The 7,766-nt window shown below is 48.1% G+C and overlaps 1 non-coding gene across 1 annotated transcript; it reads left to right on the forward strand.

Moving 5' to 3' along the window:
* The first annotated feature begins 6,982 nt into the window (after positions 1–6,982).
* LOC140387560 (U2 spliceosomal RNA) lies at positions 6,983–7,176 on the forward strand. Its single transcript, XR_011933904.1, has one exon. It is a non-coding gene; the product is annotated as a U2 spliceosomal RNA (small nuclear RNA).
* The last annotated feature ends 590 nt before the right edge of the window (positions 7,177–7,766 follow it).

The raw sequence follows: 7,766 nt of genomic DNA on the forward strand, positions 1-7,766 counted from the left end.
TGCTGTGCTAGCCTCACGTTCATTTGTGGTGGTGCAATGTCGCAGAGCACAGGGAGCCAATCGGTGTCGGTCGACCGGATTACTCCCGAGATGTTCCTCATGGTCCCATTCAAATGGGCATCTCCCAGTTTGCAAAGGGCCGAGTTCCTCCAGACAGAAGCGCAGGGTTCAGCTACGGAGAAGCAGAGATCCAAAGAGGAGGTTCTCAACGTTCCCGTGTTGGCTTCCCAAGAGGTTCCCCTGAAACCCGACAATGATGTCTGTGGGTTTGAGCCCCACTCCGTCTGAGACAGCGGCGAGCGAGCTGCCCTCTGGGACATGCCCAAGTCCTGAAGAATATTGCGTTCTGTTTGGTCCAGCAGAACCAACCATTTCATTGTCAAGCCCATAAAAAGAAATGAATCACTCAAATTTAGATAATCCGATTGCCTCCTCTGTGCACATCCTGAAATATACCTGAAATTTTCTTCATGGTTCATTAGCAATGAATGAATTTCTTGAACTCTGCACTTGAAAAAGATTGACGACAGGATCCAGCCAATGAAGCTGTGGGTTCAGAGGCATTTGTGCCACAATCTATTCTTCCTTTGCACGAAAACAGCGGCAGAAGATAAAACAAGCACGTTCGCCTTCCAGAAGGTTCCTAGCTGCCATGCCAAGTCCAGCTGCGATTGAACAAGGGAGGGAAAGTTGACTTGAGCTTCTGGCCATGTACTGTTATAGAAGAATGAATAAATACAGAGAAAATCAAGAAATATAACACCCTTCCCCACCTCAGAACCACAGAGCACAGAAACAGACCAGTCATCCCTCATTCTGTGGTTTTGGCTCCACTCAAATCTCCTCCTATCCTTCCTCCACCATTTCTATTGGCATTGCCTTCAAGTGAGGACCTTTTCAACTCTGCAGTGACTGGCAGCTGAACCAGGGGCTAGATGCAAGTTTAATACAGATAACTGTTGATGAGAACATGGGCTCAAGCCAGACCAGCACACAGAATCATCCATGAAGGGACTAAATGCAAATATAACAAGGCACATAGAACTTATTCTGCTGCCCAGAATACCCCAGAGTGCCTAACATCAAAGGTAACTTTGTGATCGCCTCCTACACGGTAGCACAAGTGGATAGCACTGTGGCTTCACAGCGCCAGGGTCCCAGGTTCGATTCCCCGCTTGGGTCACTGTCTGTGCGGAGTCTGCACGTTCTCCCCGTGTGTGCGTGGATTTCCTCCGGGTGCTCCGGTTTCCTCCCACAGTCCAAAGGCGTGCAGGTTAGGTGGATTGGCCATGATAAATTGCCCATAGTGACCAAAAAGGTTAGGAGGGGTTATTGGGTTATGGGGATAGGGTGAAAGTGGGGGCTTAAGTGGGTCGGTGCAGACTTGATGGGCTGAATGGCCTCCTTCTGCACTGTATGTTCTATGTTCACTATGTACAGTAGCGGCAAGTGGTGAACATGTAAATTTGAAGTGTGGAGAAAACTGATGGAGATAATACTCCAACTGTTAAGGTTTTAGATGCATAGTTATATCTGGAAAATAAAGCTAGTCTTGGTAATGATGACCATGGCAACGATTATCAATTGTTGTAAAACCCCATCTGGTTCACTGACGTCCATTCGGGAAGGAAATCTGCCGCCCTTACCTGGTCTGGTCTACATGTGACTCCAGACCCACAATAATGTGGTTGACTCTTAACTCCCCTCTGAAATGGCCCAGTAGGCCATTTAGTGTAAAGGCAGTTAATAATAATAATAATAATAATCTTTAGTGTCACAAGTAGGCTTACATTAACACGGCAATGAAGTTACTGTGAAAAGCCCCTAGTCGCCACACTCTGGCGCCTGTTCGGGTACACAGAGGGAGAATTCAGAATGTCCAAATTACCTAACAGCACGTCTTTCGGGACTTGTGGGAGTAATATGAATATTGCGCACAATTCTGGTCACCACACTACCAGAAGGTTGTGGAGGATTTGGAGAGGATGCAGAGGAGGTTTACCAGGATGTTGCCTAGTCTGGAGGGTGTTTGCTATGCGGAGAGGCTGAATAGACTCGGACTGTTTTCATTAGAAAGACGGAGGTTGAGGGGGGCGACCTGATAGAGGTCTACAAGATTATGAGGGGCATGGATAGAGTGGATGGGCAGGCAGTCTTTCCCAGGGTGGAGGGGCCTGTCACCAGGGGTCATAGGTTTAAGGTCCGTGGGGCAAAGTTTAGAGGAGATGTGAGAGGCAGGTCTTTTACACAGAGGGTGGTGAGTGCCTGGAATGCGTTGCCAGGGGAGGCTGTGGAAGTAGGTATTAATGGCGTTCAAAAGGCATCTTGATAAACACATGGATAGGATGGGTATTGAGGGATACGGCACAAGGAAGTGCTGAGGGTTTTGACAAAGGTTGGTATCATGATCGGTACAAACTTGGAGGGCTGAAGGACCTGTTCCTGTGCTGTATTGTTCTTTGTTTTCTGTTCTAGCCTTAGCCCCCGGCTAGAGCTGCTCCCCCACTCCCACTGAACCACCTCCAACGGAGAAAGACATGCAAAAAGAGAGAAAACTGAAGTGAAAGAGAGAGAGAGAAAAACTTAATAGAGGGATAAGCAGGAGACAATAGAATAAACAAAAACGATCAGTCGGGCAGTGAGTGACGAAGAAGGGAGAAAATGAGGGGCAAAAGATTGCAAGGGGGATGGAATGGAGAAGAATGAAGGGAGCGAGTGAGAGAGGGAAGGAGGGAGGAGGAGCAGAAAAATAAACAGAAGCGGTAGCGACAAGCGGCAGCACAATGACAACAAAGTCAACGAAGAGACAGATTCTTCTGACTTGAGAGGCGAGTGTGGAGATGTAATTCCAGTAGAATGGAGAGACAGAGAGAGATGAGCTATACCTACCAGACTCTCAGGTCTCCACAATGTTGTTAGTTGGAAATGGAGCAGGGTCATCACTTGTGACCCATCTGGTTGGGATGGGCTGGATTGGATTCAGCAAGTGATGTCCTGAGATGCATTGACCATCAAAGAACAAAGGTGCTGCTGGTTTGATTGAGGCAGGTAGCAGCCTGTGTTCTAGCAAGGCTGCATTGCAGGTTTCTGTCTGGCTCAGCTGCCAAGAGCTTTGCTCACAGTCGAAAGATTTAGGGTTCAAGTTGCACTCCAGAAGCTCAGCACAGGACCAGGTCTGTGCTCCAGTACAGTGTTCATGGAGTGCCTTCAGCAGCTCAGCCCTTCAAACATCACGTCACATTCATTTAAGCCTGTCCATCAGTCCACCCCAGTGAATGGGCGGCACGGTAGCACGGCGGTTAGCACTGTGGCTTCACAGCGCCAGGGTCCCAGGTTCAATTCCCTGCTGGGTCACTGTCTGTGCGGAGTCTGCACGTTCTCCCCGTGTCTGCGCGAGTTTCCTCCGGGCGCTCCGGTTTCCTCCCACAAGCCCCGAAAGACGTGCTGTAAGGTGAATTGGACATTCTGAATTCTCCCTCTGTGCACCCGAACAGGTGCCGGAGTGTGGCGACTAGGGGCTTTTCACAGTAACTTCATTGCAGTGCTAATGTGGGCCTACTCGTGACAATAATAAAGATGATTATTATAAAGTGCCGATGGCCCCATTTGAAGAGCATGGATTTCTCCCAGGGCCCCGATTAACATTTTTACTTCAACTAATATTAAAGAAGTAAATCAACTGCAAATTCAACTTGTGCCTTTTGTGGAGCCTCTTTGTTAATGCAACAATGGTGATGTTCCTGCGAGATTTGTCTGTGTTACCTATACGTATATTTTTTCAAGGCGATTGTGTAACGCAAGGTTAACATTGAAAACGATTTACATTTGTATGTCATGTTCAATAACCTTACAGCAAACAAAGTGTTATCACTGTTGTAATGTGGGAAATTTGACAGCCAATTTGCACAGAGCATGATCCCATAAACAGCTAAAAGGTAATGCCCAGATTATCTGCTCTTCTTACTGGTGTTGACTGAGGGGTGAATATTGACGGAGAACATCCTGCACTTCTGGGGCGAAATTCTCCCCCAACGGCGTGATGTCCGCCGACTGGCGCCAAAGACGGCGCCAATCAGATGGGCATCGCACTGGCCCAAAGGTGCGGAATGCTCCGCACCTTTGGCGGCCTAGCCCCAACATTGAGGGGCTAGGCCGACGTCGGAGGAATTTCCGCCCCGCCAGCTGGCGGAAATGGCGTTTGTTTCCCCGCCAGCTGGCGCGGAAATGCGGCGCACGCGCGGGAGCGTCAGCGGCCGCTGACAGTTTCCCGCGCATGCGCAGTGGGGAGAGTCTCTTCCGCCTCCGCCATGGTGGAGGCCGTAGTGGAGGCGGAAGGGAAAGAGTGCCCCCACGGCACAGGCCCGCCCGCGGATTGGTGGGCCCCGATTGCGGGCCAGGCCACCGTGGGGGCACCCCCGGGGTCAGATCGCCCCGCGCCCCCCCCCCCAGGACCCCGGAGCCCGCCCACGCCGCCTGGTCCCGCCGGTAAATACCAGCTTTGATTTACGCCGGCGGGACAGGCAATTTCTGGGCGGGACTTCGGCCCATCCGGGCCGGAGAATTGAATGGAGGGTCCCGCCAACCGGCGCGGCCCGATTCCTGCCCCTGCCCAATGTCCGGTACCGGAGACTTCGGCGGGGGGCGGGGGCGGGATTCACGGCGGCCTACGGCCATTCTCCGACCCGGCGGGGGGTTGGAGAATGACGCCCCTGGTCTTTAACTTTTCCAATTAAGGGGCAATTTAACATGGCCAATGCACCTACCCTGCACATCATTTTGGGTTGCGAGGGTGAGATCCACGCAGACATGGGGAGAATGTGCAAACTCCACACGGACAGTGACCCCCAGGGCCGGGATCGAACCCGGGTCCCAGGCGCCGTGATGCAGCAGTGCAAACCACTGAGCCATCGTACCGCCCTCCCCTCCTCTTCCTCAAGATAATACCAGGGGATCTTGTAGCTTGTATCAGAGGCTCGGTTCAACATCTCGATCAAAAGACAGCACCTTTGGCCGCGGAATGCTCCCTGATAATAAAATTATACATCGATGATTCATCAACCATTTGAACTTCGTTACCACACTTTCAGATGCACTCTGAATCCCTGCGCATCTCAGTGCCTTGTAACAGGCGATAGAAAGAACATTCTTCTGTGTTCACATAGTCCACTTGTCAAAGAGACATTGAGGGAGTTAAAATTCCCTCAATCCAGATTTGATCTTTACTGCAATCAATGTGCCATTTAGTCTCCAGAAGAAAAAAAACGCATGAGTATAAAGCAGCTCTGATGAAGCCGAGACAACAATTTAATGAGTTAGAAATGTTAACCATGCTTAGCTTGTCTGAATACTGTAATATAATCATGCTGGCTATGGTGTCAATATCTTACAAAAGTTGAAAACAGCCAGAGGATGCAAATACTTAAAGAAGATTAAGACTTCTTCGCCGCACTGTATTACTGTGACATGTAAACAAATTAAATTGCTTTATTGTGTTGTAAAGTGCATTATTTTTATATTCCTACAGTTGACTGTTTTATTGAGCTATTACAGGCTAAACATTTGCTATAATTTTGAAGCAGTACAGGAATAATGAGATGGCAGCCTTCAAACCGGTAATGATTAGAATTCCTCCTTATAGAGAGTATGGACAGAAGAAAAAAAAAAATCACATTTTTGCACACATAACATATATAAAAAGGAATTATTTAGTGTTTGTATGGGCGGCTTAATTATCTCTCCACTGCCCAAGGGGCTGAAAAAGAAATGATAAAAAGAAGCAACTAGAATTTCCGATTCAGGAGGATAAGACATTTGTACTCCCGGATCTCGCTGAAATATGACATAAACCTATGACTGTTTAGTCTCATCCTTGCACTTTATGCTTCGCATTAAGAAAAGTAATTTTGCACGTATGGATGAAAAGTGATATGTCGGGGCATTAAAAATATTTTGAAGATAATTTTATGATGATTAGTTAAAAGGGAGAAAGAAATACAGAGTTTATGTCATCCATATGCACTGATTTGCATAAAAATGCCCAAAGTTGCTATGCCAACATTTTCCATGGCGCTAGTCAGGGTCGTTTCTATGTCAAGACTGCGTATTAAAATGGTCTCCAGTGTGTTCTCCTTTAATTCATTCAATGCTGTAAGTCATTTGCTCCAAATTGCTTCCAGTAAAACAAATGAATAGCTAAAATACTCATTTGCATGATTCCCATTTTAAAATGATTCCCCTGAAATTAAAGAGCGTGTTCGATGGTTGTAAAGATGAATGTGCAGATGAGGCATGCAATTAATATTTCTGTGTTCTGTTTAAAAGCCCTCTGAAGAATTAAAGAAGCACGCACCGTCTTCAAGACAGATTGGGCTTTGTGACAATTCCAAAACAGCACAGTGCGGTCTGTTCTACATTTCCCTCCTGTTATCCCCAGTAATTAAAACTATTTACTATCCCTGCACATCTGCCATCTGTACCGTTCTGACTCGGCCTCCTTAGGACTCTGACAGCAATGGAGCTGGACACTGCTACAGAGTTAAGTAGGGTAACCGCATCACAGATCTGCTTGCGCTTTGCCCTAAGTGGACTCAGGGAGACTGTTGTCGACCGAAACGCCTTTTAAAAAGAGATAAGGGAGTTGGAAAATCCCCAAGTAGGATTAGGATGGGAATGACAAGTGCAGACAGAAATGATTGAGTGTGGGGCAGAGCGTGGTGCTAGGAGCACAGGAAAAGTCATGTCAACAAGTTAATAATATTGGGTGTAAGGTGAGTTGAGATGAATAAGCCTGGAGCTTTTTTCAACTTTCCTTTGATGTGGGAGGGGAGAAATTTCCTGGGACGTTTCCTGAAGAGTTGGTATGTTGTGTAGGGTCCACGTAGCCAAAGATATGTGAGTGGGCTGGTAGAATAGACCTTTTGCTCTAATTTTCCCTTGTTTTCTTAAAATTGTATGACAACCACTTGCCAAGTTAGCAACAGGAATTGCTTCTCAGCCTTTTGGCTAAGATCAAGTGCAGTATCTGCTCTGCCTTTTGGCTCAGATCTGGTATGTCTCTGTTGTGGGGACCGTGAATTGGATTCAATTTGAATTGGTTTTTGGAGCAGGCAAGGAGCTGGATTCGGGGTTCGCCCCTGTCCACACTCTGAGCCCTGGCTTTGGAACTCTGAAAAAATAATTTTAAAAAAGTAGCCGAGGCGGGGGAGGGAGGGATAGACCGGGGGGGGGGGGGGTGGGGGGGATAACAGCTAAACCTAAGAGAAAAGAAAGGCGAAGCATAGGAGAAGGGGAGGGGGTGAAGGGGGCAGAAGGGGGGGGGAGGGGGGGAAAGAGGGAGGAGACAGGGAACAATAGAGGGGAACCAGAGAGGTGGGGGAGAGGCAGGGGATGACAACCGGAAGGAGGGCACGGGAAACGATAACAAACTTGGCATCTACAGGAACAGAGAGCAAGGAAAATCCGGGCGAAAGACGGGACGTACGGCTGAAGCGGAGGTGAACGCGAGACGACAACGGCGGCGAAAACCGTCCGGGAGAAGCAAGCGACAACACCAACACCAGACCCATTCGCGTATTGCCCTCTGTATTTGTTCTGTAATTGTTTCTCTGGTGTCCAAATGTATATGTACCTCCCCAGTTCCCTCCCCCCCCCGCACCCCCCACAAACAGATGCCTACTTATGTGCTAAAAATAATATTGCCAATTGTACAGAGTTGCTGTTGTTGAGCGAGTGCACAATAGCCTACCGGTTATTTTATTCTAATTTTT

The sequence above is a fragment of the Scyliorhinus torazame genome, chromosome 12, assembly GCF_047496885.1.
Source record: "Scyliorhinus torazame isolate Kashiwa2021f chromosome 12, sScyTor2.1, whole genome shotgun sequence".
NCBI lineage: Eukaryota > Metazoa > Chordata > Chondrichthyes > Carcharhiniformes > Scyliorhinidae > Scyliorhinus > Scyliorhinus torazame.